The sequence below is a fragment of the Balaenoptera ricei genome, chromosome 20 (genome assembly GCF_028023285.1).
Source record: "Balaenoptera ricei isolate mBalRic1 chromosome 20, mBalRic1.hap2, whole genome shotgun sequence".
Lineage (NCBI taxonomy): Eukaryota > Metazoa > Chordata > Mammalia > Artiodactyla > Balaenopteridae > Balaenoptera > Balaenoptera ricei.
Genome location: NC_082658.1, coordinates 50,997,396 through 51,024,128, shown reverse-complemented (window position 1 = coordinate 51,024,128; position 26,733 = coordinate 50,997,396). Strand labels below are relative to the sequence as shown.

Below are 26,733 nucleotides of genomic sequence, written 5' to 3'. Positions count from 1 at the left end.
GCTTCCCCCTCCCCATCCATGTCCTCAGGTCCATTCTCTATGTCTACCTCTTTATTTCTGCCCTGCCACTAGATTCATCAGTACCATTTTTTTTTTTTAGATTCCATATATATGCATTAGCATACGGTATTTGTTTTTCTGTCTCTGACTTACTTCACTCTGTATGACAGACTCTGGGTCCATCCACCTCACTACAAATAACTCAATTTCGTTTCTTTTTATGGCTGAGTAATATTCCATTGTATATATGTGCCACATCTTCTTTATCCATTCATCTGTTGATGGACACTTAGGTTGCTTCCATGTCCTGGTTATTGTAAATAGTGCTGCGGTGAACATTGTGGTACATGTCTGTTCTTGAATTATGGTTTTCTCAGGGTATAAGCCCAGTAGTTGGATTGCTGGATTATATGGTAGTTCTGTTTTTAGTTTTTTAAGGAACCTCCATACTGTTCTCCATAGTGGTTGTATCAATTTACATTCCCACCAACAGTGCAAGAGGGTTCCCTTTTCTCCACACCCTTCCCAGCATTTATTGTTTCTAAACTTTTTGACAATGGCCATTCTGACTGGTGTGAGGTGATACCTCATTGTAGTTCTGATTTGCATTTCTCTAAAAATTAGTGATCTTGAGCATCTTTTCATTTGCCTCTTGGCCATCTTTATGTCTTCTTTGGTGAAATGTCTGTTTAGGTCTTCTGCCCATTTTTTAATTGGACTGTTTGTTTTTTTGATATTGAGCTCCATGAGCTGTTTGTGTATTTTGGAGATTAATCCTTTGTCCATTGTTTCAGTTGCAAATATTTTCTCCCATTCTGAGGGTTGTCTTTTTGTCTTGTTTATGGTTTCTTTTGCTGTGCAAAAGCTTTTAAGTTTAATTAGGTGCCATTTGTTTATTTTTGTTTTTATTTTCATTACTCTAGGAGGTGGGTCAAAAAAGATCTTGCTGTGGTTTATGTTGAAGAGTGTTCTTCCTATGTTTTCCTCTAAGAGTTTTATAGTGTCTGGCCTTATATTTTGGTCTTTAATCCATTTGGAGTTTATTTTTGTGTATGGTGTTAGGTAGTTTTCTAATTTCATTCTTTTACATGTAGCTGTCCAGTTTTCCCAGCACCACTTATTGAAGAGGCTGTCTTTTCACCATTGTATGTTCTTGCCTCTTCTGTTGTAAATTAGGTGACCATATGTGCGTGGGTTTATCTCTGGGCTTTCTATCCTGTACCATTGATCTATATTTCTGTTTCTGTGCCAGTACCATACTGTCTTGATTACTGTAGCTTTGTAGTATAGTTTGAAGATGGGGAGTCTGATTCTTCCAGCTCCATTTTCCTTTCTCAAGATTGCTTTGGCTGTTCGGGGTCTTTGTGTTTCCATACGAATTGTAAAATTTTTTGTTCTAATTCTGTGAAGAATGCCATTAGTAGCTTGTTAGAGATTGCATTGAATCTGTAGATTGCTTTGGGTAGTATAGTCATTTTCACAATATTGATTCTTCTGATCCAAGAACATGGTATATTTCTCCATCTGTTTATGTCATCTTTGATTTCTTTCATCAGTGTTTTATAGTTTTCTGAGTACAAGTCTTTCACCTCCTTAGGTAGGTTTATTCCTAGGTATTTTATTCTTTTTGTTGTGATGGTAAATGGGATTGTTTCCTTAATTTCTCTTTCTGATTTTTCGTTGTTATTATATAGGAATGCCAGAGATTTCTGTGCATTAATTTAGTATCCTGCAACCTTACCAAATTCATTGATTAGTTCTAGTAGTTTTGTGGTGGCATCTTTAGGATTTTCTAAGTATAGTATCATGTCATCTGCCAACAGGGACAGTTTTACTTCTTCTTTTCCAATTTGTATTCCTTTTATTTCTTTTTCTTCCCTGATTGCCATGGCTAGGACTTCGAAAACTATGTTGAATAAGAGTGGACATCCTTGTCTTGTTCCTGATCTTGGTGGAAATGCTTTCAGTTTTTCACCATTGAGTATGATGCTTGCTATGGGTTTGTCATATATGGCCTTTATTATGTTGAGGTAGGTTCCCTCTATGCCCATTTTCTGGAGAGTTTTTATCATAAATGGGTGTTGAATTGTGTCAAAAGCTTTTTCTGCATCTTTTAAGATGATCATATGATTTTTATTCATTAATTTGTTAATGTGGTGTATCACATTGATTGATTTGCATATACTAAAGAATCCTTGCATCCCTGCGATAAATCCCACTTGATCATGATGTATGATCCTTTTGATATGTTGTTAGATTCTGTTTGCTAGTATTTTGTTCAGTATTTTTGCATCTATGTTCATCAGTGATATTGGTCTATAATTTTCTTTTTTTGTGATGTCTTTTTCTGGTTTTGGTATCAGGGTGATGGTGGCTTCATAGAATGAATTTGGAAGTGGTTCTCCCTCTGCAATTTTTGGGAAGAGTTTGAGAAGGATGGGCCTTAGCTCTTCTCTAAATGTTTGATAGAATCTGCCTGTGAAGCCATCTGGTCCTGGACTTTTGTTTGTTGGAAGATTTTAATTACAGTTTCAATTTCGTTATTTGTGATAGGTCTGTTTATATTTTCTAATTCTTCCTGGTTCAGTCTTGGAAAATTGTACCTTTCCAAGAATTTGTCCGTTTCTTCACGGTTGTCCATTTTATTGGCATGTAGTTGTTTGTAGTAGTCTCTTATAATCCTCTGTAGTTCTGCAGTGTCAGTTGTGATTTCTCCTTTTTCATTTCTAATTTTATTGATTTGCGTCCTCTCCCTTTTTTTCTTGATGAGTCTGGCTAAGGGTTTATCAAATTTGTTTATCTTCTCAAAGAACCAGCTTTTAGTTTTATTGATCTTTGCTATTGTTTTCTTCGTTTCTATTTCATTTATTTCTGCTCTGATCTTTATGATTTCTTTCCTTCTACTGACTTTGGGTTTTCCTTGTTCTTCTTTCTCTAGTTGCTTTAGGTGTAGGGTTAGATTGTTTATTTGAGATTTTTCTTGTTTCTTGAGGTGAGATTGAATTGCTATAAACTTCCCTCTTAGAACTGCTTTTGCTGCATCCCATAGGTTTTGGATCGTCGTGTTTTCGTTGTCATTTGTTTCTGTGTATTTTTTAATTTCTTCTTGTATTTCTTCAGTGATCTCTTGGTTATTTAGTAGCGCACTGTTTAGCCTCCATGTATTTGTGTTTTTTTGCAGGTTTTTTTTTTTTTTTTTTTTTTTTACTGTAATTGATTTCCAATCTCATAGCATCGTGGTCAGAAAAGATGCTTGATACGATTTCAGTTTTCTTAAATTTTCCAAGGCTTGATTTGTGACCCAAGATGTGATCTATCCTGGAGAATGTTTGATGTGTACTTGAGAAGAAAGTGTATTCTGTCACTTTCGGGTGGAATGTTCTATAAATATCAATTAAATCTATCTGGTCTACTGTGTCATTTAAAGCTTGTGTTTCCTTATTTATTTTCTGTTTGGATGATCTGTCCATTCATGTAAGCGGGGTGTTAAAGTCCCCTACTATTATTGTGTTACTGTTGATTTCCCCTTTCATGGTTGTTAGCATTTGCCTTATGTATTGAGGTGCTCCTGTGTTGGGTGCATAAACATTTATAATTGTTATATCTTCTTCTTGGATTGATCCCTTGATCTTTTTTTTTTTTAATTAATTTATTTATTTATGGCTGTGTTGGGTCTTCGTTTCTGTGCGAGGGCTTTCTGTAGTTGTGGCAAGTGGGGGCCACTCTTCACCGCAGTGCGCGGGCCTCTCACTATCGCGGCCTCTCTTGTTGCGGAGCACAGGCCCCAGACGCGCAGGCTCAGTAATTGTGGCTCACGGGCCCAGTTGCTCTGTGGCATGTGGGATCCTCACAGACCAGGGCTCGAACCCGTGTCCCCTGCATTGGCAGGCAGATTCTCAACCACTGCGCCACCAGGGAAGCCCCCTGATCCCTTGATCTTTATGTAGTGTCCTTCCTTGTCTCTTATAACAGTCTTTATTTTAAAGTCTATTTTATCTGATAGGAGTATTGCTACTCCAGCTTTCTTTTGATTTCCATTTGCATGGAATATCTTTTTCCATCCCTTCACTTTCAGTCTGTATGTGTCCCTAGGTCTGAAGTGGGTCTCTTGTAGACAGCATATATATGTGTCTTGTTTTTGTATCCATTCAGCCAGTCTGTGTCTTTTGGTTGGAGCATTTAATCCATTTACATTCAAGGTTATTATCAATATGTATGTTCCTATTACCATTTTCTTAACTGTTTTGGGTTTGTTTTTGTGGGTCTTTTTCTTCTCTTGTGTTTCCCATCTAGAGAAGTTTCTTTAGCATTTGTTGTAAAGCTGGTTTGGTGGTGCTGAATTCTCTTAGCTTTTGCCTGTCTGAAAAGCTTTTGATTTCTCTGTCGAATCTGAATGAGATCCTTGCTGGGTAGAGTAATCTTGGTTGTAGGTTTTTCTCTTGCATCACTTTAAGTATATCCTGCCACTCCCTTCTGGCCTGCAGAGTTTCTGCTGAAAAATAAGCTGGTAACCTTATGGGGATTCCTTTGTATGTTATTTTTTGTTTTTCCCTTGCTGCTTTTAATATTTTTTCTTTGAATTTAATTTTTGTTAGTTTGATTAATATGTGTCTTGGTGTGTTTCTCCTAGGGTTTATACTGTATGGGACTCTCTGTGCTTCCTGGACTTGGGTGACTATTTCCTTTCCCATGTTAGGGAAGTCTTCCACTATAATCTCTTCAAATATTTTCTCAGACCTTTCTTTTTCTCTTCGTCTTTTGGGACCCCTATAATTTGAATGTTAGTGCATTTAGTGTTGTCCCAGAGGTCTCTGAGATTGTCTTCAGTTCTTTTCATCCTTTTTCTTTATTCTGCCCTTGGCAGTTATTTCCACCATTTTGTCTTCTAGCTCACTTATTCGTTCTTCTGCTTCAGTTATTTTGTTATTGATTCCTTCTAGTGTACTTTTCATTTCAGTTATTGTGTTGTTCATCTCTGTTTGTTTGTTCTTTAGTTCTTCTAGATCTTTGTTAAACATTTCTTGTATTTTCTCAATCCGTGCCTCCATTTTATTTCCAAGATTCTGGATCATCTTTACTATCATTACTCTGAATTCCTTTTCAGGGAGATTATCTATTTCCCCTTCATTTATTTGGTCTTGTAGTTTTTTACCTTGCTCCTTCATCTGTGACATATTTTTTTGCCATCTCTTTTTTTTTTTTAATGAGTGGGATTGTGTTCCTGTCTTACTGGTTTTTTGGCCTGAGGCTTCCAACACTGGAGTTTGTAGGCTGTTGCATAGAGCTGGGCCTTGGTGCTGAGATGAGGACCTCCGGGAGACCTCACTCCAATGAATATTCCCTGGGGTCTGAGGTTCTCTGTTAGTCCAGTGGTTCGGACTCAGAGCTCCCACTGCAGGAGCTTTGGCCTGACCCCCAGCTTGTGAACCAAGATCCCACAAGCCGTGTGGGGTGGCAAAAAACGGAGAGAACAATAACAAAGTAAAAAATAGAATTAGATTAGGAAACTAACAAATATGTTAGAAAGAATATAAAAATAAAAATATAGGTGAAACAAAAACCAGAAGGTAAAACAGAACCACAGTAGTAAAAAAGAGGAGAAAAAGGCCTTGGCTGTGGAGGGTGGGGCCTAAGCAGGGGTGGGGTTTGGGTGGTGGGCAGGGCCTATGCTTAGGACCCACAGGGTTGGAAAAGGTCCTGGTAGGTGTGGGGGGTGGGGCTTAGGCTGAACAGAAGGGGCCAGGAGCAGAAGGGTCCCAGGCATGCCTCCCTCCTCTGGTCTCAGAGGGCAGGGGACCCCACCTGGGAGCCCAGCAGGCTTCCCAGACTCGAGTGGGTGCGGCACACCCCCTCTCCTGCTCCTCCTCCTGTCCTGGAGGGACCCTCCCGCCTGCCTCTCCTGATCTCCCGGCCTCCCTCCTATGCCCCCAGGACCCACACGGCCTGGAGAAGGCTTTGGAGTGCTGTTTGTTTTTTTTTTTTAAAGAAATGATTCTTACATAAAAATAGAATAGTTAACAAACACCTGGGTATGTTCCACCCAGCTTTAAAAGAAATAATACATCATAGATACAGTGGGAACTCCTTCTGTATTCCTGTTGGATCCCATTTCTCTCTTTCCTTCCCTAAAGGTAATCACTATCCTGAATTCATTATATCTGTGTATCTTTTTTTTTTTTTTTGGAAGATTTTTTTTTTAATTTATTTTTTATTTATTTATTTTTGGCTGTGTTGGGTCTTCGTTGCTGTGCGCAGGCTCTCTCTAGTTGCGGCGAGCGGGGGCTACTCTTCGTTGCGGTGTGTGGGCTTCTCATTGCGGTGGCTTCTCTTGTTGCGGAGCACAGGCTCTAGGCGCGTGGGCTTCAGTAGTTGTGGCACGTGGGCTCAGTAGTTGTGGCTTGCCGGCTATAGAGCGCAGGCTCAGTAGTTGTGGCATGTGGGCTTAGTTGCTCCGCGGCACGTGGGATCTTCCAAGACCAGGGATCGAACCCATGTCCCCTGCATTGGCAGGCGGATTCTTAACCACTGCACCACCAGGGAAGTCCTGTGTATCTTTTTAATATGTATATATCCATTAACAACATAGTATTATTTTGTGCATTTAGACTTGTACACATGGCACACTGTGACCATCATCTGCTTTGCTTTCTTACTCAACATTACAGTTTTTAGATTTATTCATTTATTCATGATGCATGTTTCTTTCACTTTAATTTGTATTCCATTATGAATATACCACAATTCATTGATCTCTTTTCTTGTAGATGCCCATTTTTTTTACCACTGCCAACAGTACTGCAGTCTCTTTGTACTAATGTGTGAATTTCTCTAGGAAATATATCAGAAACAGAATTGCTATGTTGTAAGGTATGCTCACCTTCAGCGTTGCTAGCTGTTGCCAAATTGCTTTCTAAGGTGATCATACCAGTTTACACTACCTATGAAGGTAAATGAATTCAAACATTTCCACATTTGGCATTTCCAAAATAGAACTACCATATGACCCAGCAATCCCACTGCTGGGCATATACCTAGAGAAAACCATAATTCAAAAAGACACATGCACCCCAGTGTTCACAGGAGCACTATTTACAATAGCCAGGACATGGAAGCAACCTAAATGTCCATCAACAGAGGAATGGATAAAGAAGATATGGTACATATATACAATGGAATATTACTCAGCCATAAAAGGTAACGAAATTGGGTCATTTGCAGAGACGTGGATGGACTTAGAAAGTGTCATACAGGGTGAAGTAAGTCAGAAAGAGAAAAACAAATATCGCATATTGACGCATATATGTGGAGTCTAGAAAAATGGTAGAGATGACCTTAATTGCCAAGCAGAAATAGAGACCCAGACGTAGATGACAAATGTATGGATACCAAAGGGGAAAGGGGTGCAGTGGGAAGAATTGGGATTGACACGTATATACAGTATTGATAATGTATAAAATAGACAACTGATGGGAACATACTGTATAGCACAGAGAACTCTACTTAATGCACTGTAGTGTCTAAATGGAGGGGATATATGTATATATATGCCTGATTCATTTTGTTGTGCAGTAGAAGCTAACAACATTGTAAAGCAACTATACTCCAATAAAAATTAATTTTAAAAAACACTAGGCATGGGCTTCCCTGGTGGCGCAGTGGTTGAGAATCTGCCTGCTAATGCAGGGGACACGTGTTCAAGCCCTGGTCTGGGAAGATCCCACATGCCACGGAGCAGCTAGGCCCGTGAGCCACAACTACTGAGCCTGCGCATCTGGAGCCTGTGCTCCACAACAAGAGAGGCCGCGATGGTGAGAGGCCCGCGCATCGCGATGAAGAGTGGCCCCCGCTTGCCACAACTAGAGAAAGCCCTCGCACAGAAACGAAGACCCAACATAGCAATCAATCAATCAATCAATAAATCTTTAAAAAAAAAACAAACACTAGGCATTTCCAAACTTTTAATTTTTGCCAGTTATATGGGTTTTAAATATCTTGTTTTATTTTTCATTTTCTTTGTTACTAGAGGGTTTAAACATTTCTTCATATGTTTATTAGCCATTTGTGTTTCCTCCTCTTTGAATCCCATGTTCATATCTCTGCCCATTTTCTCTCCTTATTTCTTCTGATTGGTTTATATAGATTTGTAGGTCTGGATATGAATCCTTTGTTGACTTATGTGTATTGGAAATCTCCATAAAACCCTTGCACAGCTTTTTTTTTTAAAATTTTTAAAAAATTGGGACTTCCCTGGTGGCACAGTGGTTCAGAATCCTCCTGCCAATGCAGGGGACGTGGGTTCAAGCCCTGGTCCCAGAAGATCCCACATGCCGTGGAGCAACTAAGCCCGTGCGCCACAACTACTGAGCCTGTGCTCTAGAGCCCACGAGCCACAACTACTGAGCCTGAGTGCCACGACCACTGAAGCCCACACACCTAGAGCCCGTGCTCCGCAACAAGAAAAGCCACTGCAATGAGAAGCCCACGCACTGCAATGAAGAGTAGCCCCTGTTCACTGCAACTAGAGAAAGCCCGCACGCAGCAACGAAGACCCAATGCAGCCAAAAATAATAAATAAATAAATTTAAATAAATAAATTTTAAAAATGTATTCATTTTATTTATTTATTTTTGGCTGCATTGGGTCTTTTTTTCCTATTTATTTATTTATTTCTGTCTGCATTGGGTCTTCGTTGCTGCGCGCGGGCTTTCTCTAGTTGCAGCGAGTGGGGGCTACTCTTCGTTGAGGTGCGTGGGCTGCTCATTGCAGTGGCTTTTCTTGTTGCAGAGCACGGGCTCTAGGCACGCGGGCTTCAGTAGTTGTGGCACATGGGCTCAGTAGTAGTGGCTCGTGGGCTCTAGAGCGCAGGGACAGTAGTTGTGGCGCACGGGCTTAGTTGCTCCGCGGCATGTGGGATCTTCCTGGACCAGGGCTTGAACCCGTGTCCCCTGCATTGGCAGGCAGATTCTTAACCACTGCACCACCAGGGAAGCCCCTTAGCACAGCTTTTTTTTTTTTTTTTTTTTTTAAGAAATAATTGACTACTGGAGACAAATGCTCCCTGCTTTTTAATTTTATTTATTTATTTATGGCTTTGTCAGATCTTCGTTTCTGTGCGAGGGCTTTCTCTAGCTGTGGCAAGTGGGGGCCACTCTTCATCGTGGTGCGTGGGCCTCTCACTATCACGGCCTCTCTTGTTGCGGAGCACAGGCTCCAGGCGCGCAGGCTCAGTAATTGTGGCTCATGGGCCCATTTGCTCCGCGGCATGTGGGATCTTCCCGGATCAGGGCTCGAACCCGTGTCCCCTGCATTAGCAGGCAGATTCTCAACCACTGCACCACCAGGGAAGCCCCTTAGCACAGCTTTAATTGCTATTTTGAATATTGTATTTTCTAGTTGGCTATTAATGGTATAAACGTAAGTGCTATTTTTTCTATTGCTAAATCTACCAACCCTAGTAGCACTAGTTCTAATGATAGATGACAGAATAACAGAAATCCTTACTTTTTTCTGACTTAAATAGCAGTGCTTCTAAACTTGTGTCATTAAATCTGCTATTTGCCATAGATTTCTGATAAATATCTTTCATCAGGTTAAGGATGTTCCCTTCTATTCCTGGTTTGCTGAGGTTATTTTTCATCATAAATAAATGAGTTAAATTGTAGTAAATATTTTTCCTTCATCTGTTGATGATCATGTGGTATGTCTTTTTTGACCTGTTAGTATGGGAATATACATTAATACATTTCTGATGTTGAACTAAGATTTCCTTCCAAAAATAGCTCAATGTGTTCTTATTCTTACTCTTTCACCCCCCCCAAAATGAACATATTCTGGACTATACTTGTTTCATGGGAGACACATCTTAGTTTTCATTTATTTTCTTAAATGTCTTTACCCTGCTGCCTACGTTCCATTTATTCTCCCCTATATTTAAAAAAAAAATCTTATGTAAAAAATATAATGTTAGGGAATAACATAACAGAATTGGAGATACAGAGGACTAATCTGGTGGCAGGGTTTAGGAGGGGAGAAACAGTAAAAGCAAGAGGCCGGTTGGCAGTATATTATCTAAGATTGTGGTGATGAGAATCTAGCTCAGACCAGCAGCAGCATTACAATATGACTTGGTTTTCCTAAAGTACAAGTAAGGTAAAGGAGGGAAGAATTGAACATCTTTATAAAATTTTGAGGCTAAATAACTGAAGTATTTGAGCTACTGTTGATTAAAATGAGCAGGTTGGAAAAGGAAGTCTTCGGGGATGTAACATGCTTGAGGTTGGAAACTTCTAAGGAGAGGATGACCACTGTTGTACAGCCTCCTGGACATCAGCATGTGCAGCTCAGTGAATGCTTTTTGGTGATGTCAGTGCTGGTGAAAATGACAAAACCCTCTGAGAGGCAGTGTGGTGTATAGGTGGAAAGAACACAAAATTCAAAATCAAGCGTTTGCATCCCAGCTCCACTTATAAAACTGTGGGCCTTAGTTTTTCAGCCTAAGAAAAAGGAATAACACCACCATCCCCATCAGTTCTGAACATTAAATGAAATAGCACTTGTGAAATAATACTGTAAACTTTCAAATTTACACTGCTAAGGGGGTTTACAGTGGTTAGAGAGGAAGTAGGCAGGCTAGTGGTACACTGGAATAAGGGATAAGGCAGCTAGAGGCAGCTTTTAGGATGGTTCGGCTGAAAACAGGATCAGGTGATCTTAATATAGCTCTAGAGCAGTGCTGTCCAATAGGACTTTCTGCAGTGATAAAAATGTACTACTCTGCACTGTCTAGTATGGTAGCCAACTAGCCACATATAGCTATTGACACTTGTAATGTGGCTGGTGCCCCTGAGGAAATGATTTTTTTAAATTTTTTAAAATTGTGGTAAAATATACATAACACAAAACTTACTGTTTTAACCATTTTTTAATTGTACAATTCAGTAACATTTAAGTACATTCACAGTGTTCTACAGTCATCACTCATCCATTTCTAGAACTTTTTCATCATTGCAAACAGAAACTCTGTATCCATTAAATAAGAATTTCTCAGACACCCCCCCGCAGCCCCTTGTGACCTCTAGTCTACCTTCTGTCTCAATGAATTTGCATATTCGAGGTACCTCATATAGGTTGAATCATACAATATTTGTCCTTTTGTGTCTGGCTTATTTCACTTAGCATAGTGTTTTCAAGGCTCATCCATGTTGTTGTCTGTGTCAGAATTTAGTTCCTTTCTATGGCTGAATAATTCTAATGTATATATATATACCACACTTTTTTCGTCATTCATCTTTTGGTGGACACTTGGGTTGCTCCACCTTTTGGCTAGTGTGAGTAGTGCTACTATGAACCTTGTGGTGTACTAGTGGTGTACAAGTATCTGTTTGAGTCCTTGCTTTCAATTCCTTGAGTATATACCTAAGAGTGTAATTGCTGAATTATATGGTAATTCTGTGTTTAACCTTTTGAGGAACCGCCAAACTGTTTTTCACAGCAGCTACACTATTTTATAGGCCCACCAGCAGTGCACAGTGGTTCTAGTTTCTCTACATCCTCACCAAAGTTCTCTTTTTTTTCTTTTTTCTGGTTTTCTTGATAATAGCCATCCTAGTGGGTGTGAAGGGGTATATCACTGTGGTTTGGGTTTGCATTTTCCTAGGGACTAATGATGTTGAGCATCTTTTTATGTGCTTATGCCATTTGACAGTTTTCTTTGGAGAAATGTCTTTTCCAGTCATTTGCCCGTTTTTGAATCAGCTTGTTTTGTTGTTGTTGAGTTGTAGGGGGTTCTTTATATATTCTGGATATCAATTCCTTAGCAGATAAATGATTTACAAGTATTTTTTCCCATTCAGTAGGTTGTCTTTTCACTCTCTTGATAATGTCATTCAGTATATGAATGTTTTCAATTTTGATAAGTCCATTTTATATTTAAAAAATTTTTTTGCCTATGCATTTGCTGTCAGATCCAAGAAATCATTGCCAAATCCAGTGTCATGAAGATTTCCCCCTGTGTTTTCCTGTAAGAGTTTTCTAGTTTTAGCTCGTACATTTAGGTCTTTGATCGATTTTGAGTTAATTTTTTAATATGGTGTAAGATAAGACTCCATCTTCATTCTCTTTCATGGGAATATCCAACCTTACCAACACCATTTGTTGAAGACTCTCCCCACTGAGTGGTCTTCGCATCCTTGTCAAAAATTGATTGACAGTATATATGAAGGTTTATTTCTGGGCTCTGTGTTCTTTTCTACTAGTCTCTATGGCCTTAAGCCAGTACCACACTGTTTTGATTACTGTAGCTTTGTAGTAAGTTTTGAAATTGGGAAATGTGAGTCTTCCAATTTTTGTTCTTTTTCAAAATTGTTTTGGCTATTTGGTGTCTTGAGAGTCCATACGAATTTTAGGATCTGTTTTTCTGTTCCTGCAAAAAATGCCATTGGGATTTTGATGGGGATTGCATTGAATCTGAAGATCACTTTGGGTAGTACTGTCATCTTAACAATATTAAGTTTTCCAACCCATGAACCTGGGATGTCTTTCTATTTATTGGAACTAAATTTTTAATTATATTTAGTTTTAGGTAATTTAAATTTAAGTTTAAATAGCCACATGTGGTTAATGGCTGTTGTATTAGACAGCACAGCCCTAGAGAATCATCCTCAGATTTTCTTCTTTTTTTTTTAATTAACTTTTATTGGAGTATAGTTGATTTACAATGTTGTGTTAGCTTCTGCTGTACAGCAAAGTGAATCAGTTACACATATACATATATCCACTATTTTTTAGATTCTTTTCCCAGATTTTCTTTCCTTTCTAAAACATTGGGCAATGGTGACACCTGCAGAGGCCTTGTAGTACCTGAATCATCTTTGGGCTCAGGATGACTGCACATATGGAAAGCATGCCTAGAGAGGCCTGCCTCCAGGAGGGGGTAGGTCCCTCCAGGCACATGCACTCTCTCTCTCTCTCTCTCTCTCTGGGATATGAGACAGCCAGAAGTCATGCAGCATCAGATCCTATCTCCTTCTCTGTTTTCCTTTTAGAAGTGTCTAGTTTGCTCCAGAACTTAAAAAGAACCTATTGCTGGACTTCCCTGCTGGTGCAGTGGTTAAGAATCCACCTGCCAATGCAGGGTGGATTTGAGCCCTGGTCCGGGAAGATCCCATATGCCACAGAGCAACTAAGCCCATGCACCACAGCTACTGAGCCTGCACTCTAGAGCCCGCACACCACAACTACTGAAGCCCACGTGCCCTAAGGGTCACGCACCACAACTACTGAGCCTGCGTGCCACAACTACTGAAGCCCACGCGCCTAGAGCCCGTGCTCCACAACAAGAGAAGCCACTGCAATGAGAAGCCCGCACACCGCAAGGAAGAGTAGCCCCCGCTTGCTGCAACTAGAGAAAGCCCACGCAACAACGAAGACCCAAGGCAGCCATAAATACATACATACATACATACATACATACATACATACATAGAGAGAGAGAGAGAGAACCTATTGCCTTCAAAAAATTAGCAAAAGACAGACTGTCTCTGGCAGAAATGGAACTCCTTCTGCCTCTTCTTATTTTCATATAAACAGAGACTATGGTACCCAAAATGGGTCAACTGTTTTCAAAGAAATTTCCTTTCTAAATGAAAATATTGATTATTTTAAAGCATTTATACCTTGTTCATCACTTTGATGCTATTCTCATGGGAAAAACAACAAACAACAGAAAGTGCCTTCAGATGCCAATAATTGTCATACTTCCAATTCCATTCTCCATGAGGGTCAAGAGTCCAAGAGACTCCTGCACATCAGAAACAAAAAATAAAGGATGAATACTAGAATCAGCTAATTAAATAGTTAATTAATTAAACAAACTAGGGAACTCCCTTTCCATGTCCATTCTCTCTTTCCTGCCAGGTAAGCAGTAATGTTAGGGTGTAAAAGAGCTATGTCCTTAGTACTGTTCACAGCAGTCTCCCTGCTCCCCTCCTTAGCAGCTCTCTAAAGACTCCCTAGGGAGATCTGCAGATCTTCTCGGAGTAAACAGGAAAACTCAGTAAATAAAACTGGGTGTCTTAGAGCTTAGAGGCTATCACACAGCTCTTCTGGAAGAAGATGCCTTTGACCTTGGATAGCCAGGAGCAGTAGGTTTGTGGTGTCTGTGTATCAACATTTTATTACGACTGTCTTGCAGAGGAGCCCTCCAGTCAGCTTCTAGACCAGAAATGGAACCTGTTTGTCCTGGCCTGCGCATAACCACTCTCCATCAGCCTCTCCTGAAAAGAGGCTGGAACATCTCCTGTGTATTCAGAATTGGACTAGCTCAGCAGCTACCCAGTTCTCTAAATATGCTTTCTCCACCTTACTACCCTCTAGCCTACACCCCACCCTCATTCTCATCTCTCTCCTTGTATACAGATAACTTTTTTTATTATAGCATTTGGGCTTTCTCACACTAGAATTGATCTATCACCACTCTACCAAAATTCCTATGCTAACCACTTGGGTGTTCTGGTGTCAGAACTTAGAAGTGTCCCAACTGTCCCACCCAGCTTCCTCAGCTCTCCTCTTTCTCTCCTGGGTTGTTGTGCTGGAAATGATAGTCCTCTTGGATTTCAGTGTGTGCAGTCTTCTTTGGGTGGAGCCTCGAGCTGTTCACAGGAGTGCTGGTAATGTCTGGCCTTCAGTGCTGCCAAAGGCAAAAAACTGGCGTCTTCTCAGTTTAAAGCACATAGTTGGATTGCTGGGGCAGTGTTAGATGGAGGGTGGGGTGAGCAAATACCACTCTCTTCCTACTGTGTTTTCAGGAAATGATTATAAAGCAGCTATAAGTGCGAATGAAGTCTAAAGAATGGATTGGCATCCTCCCGCAACCCCTGAAAAAAAAAAAAAAAAACAGATTATCACACACACACACACTCCTACACTTCTCCATTAGGCTCCATCCCAGATCCACACCCTTATTGTTCTTCTGGGCTTAACGTGGTACTCTTTCAGAGTACAGAACCTTTGTTAAACTATCTCCGTTCTCTTCCCTGGAAGAGAACTCAACCATAGTCTGCTGAACAAGAGCTGAACTTTCCCTTTAGGAAAACTGTGAGTTCCACTTCCCTGTCCTCTGCCGTCCCAAGAGCAGTGTGGGCAGAGGCATATAAATGGGAGGAATAACCAGTGCCAAGATTTAATCCCTCAGTTAGGGCGTGGGGTTTTCAGAACTGGTAGTAAAATTGTTTGCAGAGACAGTTGTCAGTGACGGGCCTCTCTGTGCCATCAGCATACCTCCATTCCTTTCTTCCAGCTGCCTCTTTCCCTGTACAACCCTTTCTTCTGGTACCTCTGTGAGGTCTAAGCCATATGGTTCTTACGAGTCTTGTCTGGAGTCTCCTAAAGTGGCAGATGTTGCTGTGCAGAGCACAGCACCCCTGGGTCTGCCCCTCCTCTCTCAGCAGCTGTTTGCCACTGACCGAGGTGGCGACTGAGCCTGTGTGTGGCCGGAGTCAGTGATGAGCCTCCCACCCAGGCCTGGGGAAGCCCTCAGCCAGTGTGGTTCCTGTGGCCGCAGCCAACACGCCAGAGCCCCTCATACCTTCAGGGCTGTGGTGTAACAGCCAGCTTCGTGCGGTGGCACTGTTTAGTGTTGGCTCACTTGACTTCTCTGTCCCCACCCTCTGTGTTTAAGGGAATCTGGCCATCGCCCAGGAGAGAAGCTGGCACTTGCAGAGTGGCTTCCTGCTGCCTCTCTTGTAGTAGGAGCCAGGTCCACCTTCCATCTCTGCCTTCCTATCCGTGTGGCAAAGGCAAAGGGCCCCTCTGTGCTCAGCCTCCCGTTGTGGGGTTTCAAGTTGCCTAAGATCAGGACGCGGCTATCTGCCAGGTTATCTGCCCAGATAAACATTTATTGTTTACAGGGACGTGTTTCAGCTGCTCTGGCTGATCCCACTGGTGAGATCTTCTAGTTTCTTGAGGTTTTAAGCCAGTATGTGGGGCCAACGTCCAGACAGAGAACTGCTGGAGCTGGCAAGGGTCTCTGTGACTGGCCACTTCTGACCTAGCTCAGTCATTGCCCCCTCCCCACCCGGTGCCAGAGCCAAATTTATATGTCTCAGTTCCCAGCGCTGCCTTCTGGGTATTGAAACTGCCTCTACATTTTCAACATTTCTAGTCTTTCAAATTTGAGGAATTATATCAGAGCCAATGTTATGACACAAGCAGCTGAAGACTTCTTTTAGGTGGCAAAACCAGCATTCTGACACCCTGTTTTCCTTAATAGCTACGGAGACAGCCATTTAGTGAAGGCAACAAGGATAAAGATAGATTCTCTTTTTTTAATCCAAACAGCCACGTCTACTGCATCCAAATATACATTGTCTTTTTATTTTCTAGTGATATAATTGATTTCCAACATTTTATTATACTGCAAAGTTGAAAGAATTTTACAATGAGCTCACTTATCCTCAGCATCTGGATTCTGTCATTCTCATCTTAAGATACTTGCTTTGTCATGTATCTGTCTATCCATCCATCTCTCCATCCATCATGTTTCTTTTTGATCTATGTCGTCAATACATTTTCTCTAAATCCTTCAGCATGAATATATATCATTAACTAGAGTTCAATATTCGTTTATGGCTTTTTTCTTTTGAGGTAAAATTTACATACAGTGATATGGACAAACATTAAGTATACCTTTGCTAGGTTCTGGCAAATGCATATACCTCTGTAACCCAAAACCTATCAAAATTTAGAGTCTTATTATTATGCTCCCTTATCTCTACCTTTACCCCCAGAGGCAGTCTGTGTCTTGATTTTTTTTTTTTCCACTGTAGATGAGATTTGCCTTTTTCAGAACTTCATAAAAATGGAATCATACAGCGTATACTCTTTTGAGTAAGGCCTCTTTCATTCAGTATAAAGTTTTTGACATTCCTCCATGTTGTTACATTTATCAGCAGTTTATTCCTTTTTGTTGCTGGGTAGTTTTCCATTTTATGAATGTATCACAGTTACCCATTCTCTGATTGATGAATTGATGACTATTTCCAGTTTGGTGCTATTACGAATATAAAGTTGCTATGAATAGTTGTACACAAACCTTTTTGTGGACATGTGTTTTCTCTTGAGTGAATGCCTAGGATTGGAATTGCTGAGTCATAGGATATATGGATGCTTTTTTATTGGAGGTTGCTAGACCTTTTTCCAAAGGTGATTGCACCATATTACACTCCAACAATGTATAAGAGTTCCAGTTGCTCCACATCCTCATTTGGGGGAGGGGGGCAGTATATCATTTTGGTTTTTAATTTGCATTTCCCTGATGACTAATATAGAATTTACATAGTTTTTCATGTCCTTACTGGCCATCTGTATATCTTCTTTGTGAAGGGTCTGTTTTAGATCTGTTGCCCATTTTCTTTAATTGAGTTGTTTGTTTTCTTGTTATTGAGTTATAAGATTTCTTTATGTATTCTGGATACAAGTACTTTGTCAAATATATATGTTTTGTGAATGTTTTCACTCAGTACATGGCTTGCCTGTTTGTTTTCTTAACAGTGTCTTGCTGAACAGAAGTTTTTAATTTTGATGCAATCTAATTTATCATGTTTTTGTTTTATGGCTATTACTTTATGAGAGCTTGAAAACCCAAGCTCTCCCCGCCACCCCTCCCCACAGCAGTTTCTCCTATTATTAACATTTTGTATTAGTGTAGCCCATTTGTTACAACTGATGAGCAAATATTGATACATTATTATTAACTAAAGTCCATTAGGGTTTACATTATTTACATTACTTACATTAGGGTTTACTCTCTGTGTTGTACATTCTATGGGTTTTGACAAATATATAATGACACGTATCTACCATTATAGTATCAGACAGAAGATACCCTGTCTGATACTAAAGATACTCTGTGCTCCACCTGTTCTTCCCTCCCTCCATCTTCTCTAGCCCCTGGCAACCACTGGTCTTATTTCTGTCTCTATAGTTTTGCCTTTTCTAAAGTATCATATAGTTAGAATCATACAAGCTTTGGAATCACATGTAGCCTTTTCAGATTGTCTTCTTTCACTTAACTATACATTTAAGGTTGTTTTTATGGCTTGATAACTCATTTCTTTTTATTCCTGAATAATATTCCATGGTATGAAATAATGATATTTATTTTTATTCCTGAATAATATTCATGGTATGGATGTACCACAGTTTGTTTATCCATTCACCTACTGAACATCTCGGTTGCTTACAGGTTTTGGCAATTATGAATAAAGCCACTATAAACATTTTTATATGGAGGTAAGCTTTCACCTCATTTAGGTAGATACGAAGAACTACAATTGCTAGATCATGTGGTAAGACTATGTGTAGCTTTGTAAGAAACTGCCCAGCTGCCTTCAATATAGCTGTACCATTTTGCATCCTGCCAGCAATGAATGAAAGTTCCTGTTGCTTCACAGCCTCACCAGCATTCGGTGTTGTCTGTATTTTGGATTTTAGCCATTCTAATAGGTGTGTACTGGTAGCTCATTATTGTTTTAATTTGCAATTTTTTAATGATTTATGATGTTGAGCATCTTTTCATATGTTTGCCATCTGTATATTTAGTTCATTGAGCTGTCCAGGTTTTTTGCCCATTTTTTAATTTGGTTGTTTGTTTTCTTATTGTTAAGTTTTATGAGTCACTGATTGATTTTTAAATGTTTAAACAACATTGCATTACTTGAATAAACCCTATTTGCTGTATTGGATTTGCCAATATTTTGGTAAGGATGTTTGTGTCTGTGTTCATGAGGAATATTTATGTTGTTATATCTTGTCAGGTTTTAGAATTAGAGTTATGCTGACCTCATTAAATGGCTTGGGAAGTTTAATCTCTTCATTCTCCTCCATTTTCCGAAAGAGTTTGTGTAATATTGGTGTTTGTTTTTAATAAATTTATTTATTTATTTATTTATGGCTGTGTTGGGTCTTCGTTGCTGCGCGCGGGCTTTCTCTAGTTGCAGCAAGCAGGCTACTCTTCGTTGTGGTACACGGGCTTCTCATTGCGGTGGCTTCTCTTGTTGCAGAGCACGGGCTCTAGGCACGCAGGCTTCAGTAGTTGTGGTGCACAGGCTCAGTAGTTGTGGCTCGTGGGCTCCAGAGTACAGGCTCAGTAGTTGCAGCACACAGGCTTAGTTGCTCCGCGGCATGTGGGATCTTCCTGGACCAGGGCTTGAACCCTTGTCCCCTGCATTGGCGGACGGATTCTTAACCACTGTGCCACCAATATTGGTGTTAAATCTAAGTTGGCAAACTTGTTGGCATAAAATGGTTCATAATAATGTCTTGCTATTATTTTGATGTCTGTAGGATCTGTATGTAGTGACATATGGATTATTTAGACGTGTGTGGTTTAATTTCCAAATATTTGGGTTTTCCTGGATATCTTATTGTTACTGATTCCTAATTTAATTCCATTGTGATCAGAGAGCATACTTGGCATTACTTCAGTCCTTTTAAATTTATTGAGACTTGTTTTATGGCTTAGCATGTATCTATGTTGAAGACCATAACTACATACAATGGAAAGAATGTATTCTGTATGTTGGGCATAGTGTTTTATAAATATCAATTAGGTTGAAGTGGTTGATAGTGTTGAGATCCTCTATGTCTTTACTAATATTTTGTCTAGGCGCTCTATTAATTTTTGAGAAGGGGTACTTCCCTGGTGGCACAGTGGTTAAGAATCTGCCTGCCAATGCGGGGGACGTGGGTTTGATCCCTGGTCCGGGAAGATCCCACATGCCGTGGAGCAACTAAGCCCGTGTGCCACAACTACTGAACCTGTGCTCTAGAGCCCGTGAGCCACAACTACTGAGCCCACCCGCCTCAACTGCTGACCCCAGACACCACAACTACTGAAGCCCACGCCCTCTAGGGCCTGCGTGCTGCGACTACTGAGGCCCACGCACCTAGAGCCCCTGCCCCACAACAGGAAAAGCCACTGCAATGAGACGCCCGCGCACCGCAATGAAGAGTAGCCTCTGCTCGCCACAATGAAGACCCAATGCGGCCATAAATAAATAAATACATTATTTAATTAATTTTAAAAAAATTCTGAGAGGGGAATGTTAAAATCTCCAAATATGATTGTGGATTTTCTGTTCGTCCCTTTAACTCTGTCAGTTTTTGTTTCCTGTATTTTGCAGGTCTCTTACTAGGCACATACACCGTTATGACTGTTATATCTTCCTGATGAATTGACCATCTTATCATTGTGAAATGCCCCTCTTTCATCTCTGATAATACTTTGCCTTGAAATTAATTTTTTTTCTGATATTAATATAGCCACTCCAGTCTTCTTTTAATCATTTTTTTTAAAAGTATTTGTTTATTTGGTTGCACCAGGTGTTAGTTGCAGAAAGCAGGCTCCTTAGTTCAGGCTCGTAGGCTCCTTAGTTGTGGCTTGCCGACTCCTTAGTTGCAGCACGTGGGCTCCTTAGTTGCGGCAGGAGGGCTCCTTAGTTGTGGCATGGGAACTCTTAGTTGCAGCATGCATGTGAGATCTAGTTCCCTGACCAGGGATCAGAGCCAGGCCCCCTGCATTGGGAGTGCGGAGTCTTATCTACTGCGCCACCAGGAAAGTCCCTCCAGTCTTCTTTTGTTTATTATTTGCATGGTGTATCTTTTCCCATCCATTTGCTTTTAACCAGTCTGTATCTTTATATATAAAATGTATCTCTTATTGACAGCATGTAGCTGGGTCTTACTTTTCAATCCATACTGAAAATCTCCTTTCAAGTGAAGTATTTAGTTTATTAACAGTTAATGTGATTATCCCTGTGGTTGGATTTAGGTTTACAGTTTTGTTAGTTGTTTTCTGTTTTGTCCCTTCTGATTTTTTGTTCCTTCTTTTTTTCTTTTCCTCTGTTTTGTATCTTCCTTTTGCACCTACTTTCCTGACTTCTTTTAGATTATATGATTTTTCTTTTAGAATTCCATTTTAAATTATTTATTGGCATTTTAGCTGTTTGTTTGCAGCTTTTTAGTGGTGGCTCTGTAGATGATAGTATATTTAATACATCCTTAACTTTTCAGACTACTTAGAGTTGCTATTGTACCACTTCACATAAAATGTAGAAATCTTGCAACCATACAGTTCCAGTTACCCATTGCTCTTTTATTATTATAGTTGTTATATGGTATATACCATATACTATAACATACATATGTATATAATATACTGTATACATTATAAACTCCACATGACAGTGTTATGGGGATGTGTTTGGTCTTTGGATTTTTACTTCAAAGACATGCAAATTTTATTTCTACTAACTTAATATTAGCAAACATTTGAAATAATGCTAAATCCTTGTGTTGATAAGGTGTTGTTTGTGTATCTGTGGTAAAATATATGTAACATTGGGAATTCGCTGGCGGTCCAGTGGTTGGGACTCCATGCTTTCACTGCTAGGGGCCCAGGTTCAATCCCTGGTTGGGGAACTAAGATCCTGCAAGCTGCTGGATATATACATTAGATAGATAGATAGATAGATAGATAATAAAATTTACCATTTAATCTATTTTTTCTTTTGTTGAATGTGCTTTTGGTGTCACATGCAGGAAATCATTACGAAATCCAATGTCATGAAGATGTTCTCCTATGTTTTATTCTAAGAGTTTTATAGTTTTAGCTCATAAGTTTAGATCTTTGACCCATTTTGAGTTAATTTTTATGTATGGTGTTAGGTAAGGAACCAGCCTCATTCATTGGAATGGGGATATCCAGTTTGTAAAATGTTATAATTTTGCATTAAACAAATCTATATATCTTTTTTAATTTAAAAGGGTAGAAAAATTGTTGTTTGTATTTACCCAGGTATTTACCATTTCTTTGTGAAGAGCCAAGTATACAAGTGGTATTGTTTTCCTCTGGCTTGAAGAGCTTTTGGCTTTTCTTGTAAGGCATATCTGCTAAAATTCCCTTAGTATTCTTTCACCAGAAAATGTCTTTATTTCACTTCCTTCTTTAAAGATCTCTTCACTGGATGTAGAAAATTTTCAGTACTTTAAATATGTTCATCCATTGTCTTATGGCCTGTATAGTTTCTGATAAGACATCAATCAGCCCTTGTTCAAACTGTTGTTCTGTATATGTGATGGGTCATTTTTCTCTGGCTGCTTTCTATATTTTCTCTATATCTGGTATTCAGTAGTTTGACTGTGATATTCTAGGCATGATTTTCTTTGTATTTAGCCTGCTTGGGGTTTGCTGTGCTCTTGAATCTACAGATTGTCTTTCACCAAATTTGGGAGACTTTCAGACATTATTACTGAAGTTAATTTTTTCTGCTCCAGTCTCTTCTCCTTCTGGGATTCAATTACATGTATGTTAGGCCTTTTGCTATTGTCTCCCAAATCAGGGGCTTTATTAATTTTTCTTTTTTTCCTCTTCTTTAGATTGGATGATTTCTATTCTGACTTCAGATTTACTCACTTCTTTCTCATCTCCATTTCCTTTTTGAAACCTTTTTTTGGCTGCATTGGGTCTTGATTGCTGCGCACAGTCTTTCTCTAGTTGTGGCAAGCGGGGGCTACTCTTTGTTGCGGTGCACGGGCTTCTTATTGTGGGGGCTTCTCTTGTTGTGGAGCACGGGCTCTAGGTGCGTGGGCTTCAGTAGTTGTGGCACACGGGCTCAGTAGTTGTGGCTTCCAGGCTCTAGAGCACAGGCTCAGTAGCTGTGACGCATGGGCTTAGTTGCTCTGCGGCATGTGGGATCTTCCCAGACCAGGGCTCAAACCCGTGTCCCCTGCATTGGCAGGAGAATTCTTAACCACTGCGCCACCAGGGAAGTCCCTCCATTTCCTTTTAAGCACATCCGGTGACTTTCTTACTTCAGATATTAGATTATTGGGTTTGTTTTGTTTTGCTTTTGGTTTTGTTTTGTTTTTGTTTTTTCAGTTCTACACTTTCCATTTGGTTCTTTTGCATAGTTTCTGTTTCTCTGCTGAGATTTCCTATCTTTTCATTTATTTCAGTCATTTTCCTTTATCTCACTGAACGTCATTATAGTAACTTTTTCCATAACCTCGCTGTTAATTCTAACATTTGTGTCATTTCAGAGGTGGTCTCCATTTACTGTCTTTTCTCTTAAGAATAGGTCACATTAAATACTGTATGACATCACTTATATGTGGAAGCTAAAAAAAAAACAGGATTTCCCTGGCAGTCCAATGGTTAAGACTCTGCGCTTCCACTGCAGGGGGCACAGGTTTGATCCCAGGTTGGGGAACTAAGATCCCGCATGCCGTGTGGCATGGCCAAAAACAAAAACAAACAAACAAAACTAGTGAATATAACAAAAAAGCAGCAGATTCACAGATACAGAGAACAAACAAATTGTTACCAGTGGGGAGAGGGAAGGGGGGCGATATAGGGGTAGGAGATTAGGAGGTACAAACTATTAGGTATAAAGTAAGCTACAAGGATATATTGTACAACTAGGGGAATATAGCCAGTATTTTATAATAATTATAAAATGGAGTATAACCATTAAAAATTGTGAATCACTATATTGTATACCTGTAAGTTATACATCAACTATACTTCAATAAAAAAATTTTTAAAAAAAGAGTAGGTCACATTTTCCTGGTTCTTTGTATATTGAGTAATTTGGGGTTTTATCCTGGAATTGTAAATGTCATGTGGATTTTGTTTTATTCCTGCAGAGAAGGTTGATGCTTTAGTGTATCAGGCTTTTCAGTTGGTTGGACTCAAACTGCAGTAGGTCAAACATCCTTTCCGTTTGTCTGGGTTTTGTTTGTTTGTTTGTTTTTTACATTTAATCTACAGATGCATGATTCAGAAGTCAGCCATGAATTTGAGTATTGTGTATACACAGAATATGGGGCTTCCTCTCTCTGGCTACCCCCTTTATGGGATTTCCTCCCTTGCTTTTTAGCAGCTGTGATTGTCTTGAACTTTGTCCTTTGTTTCTTCAGGCTATTAAAGACTGGATTTTTCAGCAGAGTTTTAGCTGTGCTGTATGGTACCACCAACTGTCCCAGCTCCTTCTTCTGAGTGTCAGTATCCCTCACAGATCTGCCTAGTTTGGTTCATTCTCTAGTGCCTTCGGGTATTTGTTTTTATAATTTTACTCTGAGTTTATCATTGTTATTCACAGGAAATTTAATCCAGTAGGAACTTACTTAGTCATATTGGAAGCAGAACTCCTGCACCAGCTAATTTAGAAATTTGTACATGTGTATATTAGTGCTATTTCTACAACCAGAGTTTTGGACCTCTGCTTTCTGGAATCCATGAATCAATCTTTTGAATATCCTTAAAGGTGTCAAATCTTCAGACTTTAAGTCTCACTTTGATTTTTTTCAGTTAATTTTTATTGGCATATCATTGATTTACAGTGTTGTGTTCGTTTTTTTGTTTTTTTGTTTTTTAATTTAAATAGCCAGAATAATACTTGGAGTCAAGAATAGTAAATATTTTTTCCAGTGAACAATAAATACAGTGAGCAAGTTGAGTTATTCCTTTTTAAGGTCAAAAATAACATGGGTCTTTGAAATAAGGAGAATCACCACTAAAATTAATAAACTGATTTTGAAAATGTTTAAAAGAGGAATTCTCAGGTACAGTTGAGCATTGACATTTTTATGTCTTCTTAAGGATTTACCTTCTCACATCCTTTGCCTGTTTTTTATTGGAATATTTTTCACTTACTATTTTTTTTTGAAAAGGCCTTCCTAACAAGGGTTGGAATCCTTTTCAATCATTTATATTCAAAGTATTTTATACAATTTCTCACTTACCTTCCATTATTTATGGGATCTTTTTCAAATGTAAATGATTTAAAATTTTGTGTAGCCAAATCTTCCATTTTCCCTTTATGAAACTTGTTTTTATGTTTTAAAAAGTCTTCCTAACCTCAAACCAAATGAATAATCATATTTTCTTCACATTATTTTACTTTTTGAAAAATTATTATTAAAACTTTTATCTGAATTTATTTTGCTGAATGATGTGAGATAGAGATCTAACATAATTTTTTCAGAATAGTTTATAAAGTAGCATCATTTATTGAATAATTTATTCTGTTTCTACTTAACTAAAAGTTAAGCTTCATCATACACTAGATATATATATACACTATACTAGAATCTATATGTATCAATAGATATAGATGCATCCTAGCATGTGTTTCTAGGATTTTTTTTTGTTTTATGTTTGTCTATTCTTGAAACATAACTTTGTCGTTTTAGTTACTCTAGCTTTGTAATGTGTTTTAATACTAGTGATGTGAGTTTACACATGTTCGTTTATATATTTTATTGCAGTATACCTTTGGCTTTTTCTACCTAGTTATGCTTTATGCAAACTTCAGAATAATTTTAAATCCCACTCCACCCCCCCAAAAAAAATCCTCATGGTATTTTTTTTATTGAGATATAATTAACATACAACATATTAGTTTTAGGTATACAATATAATGATTAGATACATGTATATATTGTGAAATGATCACAACAATAAGTCTGGATAACATCCATTACCACACATAGTTACAAATTTCTTTTTCTTGTGATGAGAACTTCTGAGATTTACTCTCTTAGCAACTTTCAAATATACAATAAAAATATGGAACATATCACAAATTTGCACATCATCCTTGAGCAGGGGTCATGCTAATCTTCTCTCCATTGTTCCAGTTTTCACTATATGTGCTGCCAAAAACGAGCACTCCTCATGGTATTTTGATTGGAATTGCATTCACTTTAAAAATACCTTTGGGGGCTTCGCTGGTGGTCCAGTGGGTAAGACTCTGGGCTCCCAGTGCAGGGGGCCTGGGTTCAATCCCTGGTCAGGGAACTAGATCCTGCGTGCATGCCGCAACTAAGAGTTCACATGCCTCAATTAGTCCGCATACCGCAACTAAAGAAGTCCTCATGCCACAACTAAGAGGCCACGTGTCGCAACTAAAAAAAGATCCCACGTGCTGCAACGAAGATCCCGCATGTTGCAACTAAAAACCAGTGCAGGGACTTCCCTGGTGGTGCAGTGGTTAAGAATCCGCCTGCCAATGCAATGGACATGGGTTTGAGCCCTGATCCGGGAAGATCTCACATACCATGGAGCAACTACACCCGTGCACCACGACTACTGAGTCTGCACTCTAGAGCCTGCAAGCCACAATTACTGAGCCCACGTGCCACAACTACTGAAGCCCATGTGCCTAGAGGCCATGCTGTGCAACAAGAGAAGCCACTGCAATGAGAAGCCCATGCACTGCAACAAAGAGTAGCCCCTGCTCACTGCAACTAGAGAAAGCCTGCGTGCAGCAAGAAAGACCCAACGCAGCCAAAAATAAAATAAATTAATTAAAAAAAAAAAAAACAGTGCAGCCAAAATAAATAAATAATAAATACATAAATACATAAATAAATATTTTAAAAATAAAAATATCTTTGAAGAAAATTTGACATTGTTATAAGTTTTCTTATTAGGTCATAGTATTCTCTGGATATCAATTCTTTTATGTCTCCACGTTTTTTCATTGATTTTCTTGCTATAATGAATGGAATTTTTTCCATTCCACCGTCTACGTAGTACTTGGGAAAAGCTAACATTTATACTCAGCTATCACATCAAATTCTCTTATTGATTCTGTTTTTAGCCGATCACTTATTTCTTTCATTAATTTATGTGATGTGTTTTTTTCTTTCTTTGTATTTTTTATTGAAGTA

General features: G+C 39.2%; 1 protein-coding gene and 1 non-coding gene across 4 annotated transcripts in view; one reads left to right on the top strand and one right to left on the bottom strand.

Moving 5' to 3' along the window:
* SMG6 (SMG6 nonsense mediated mRNA decay factor) overlaps positions 1–26,733 on the top strand; it is a 236,513-nt gene that overhangs the window by 155,072 nt on the left and 54,708 nt on the right. The window lies entirely within an intron of this gene.
* Positions 25,622–25,730, bottom strand: LOC132356312 (U6 spliceosomal RNA). The gene has a single exon (XR_009499829.1). It is a non-coding gene; the product is annotated as a U6 spliceosomal RNA (small nuclear RNA).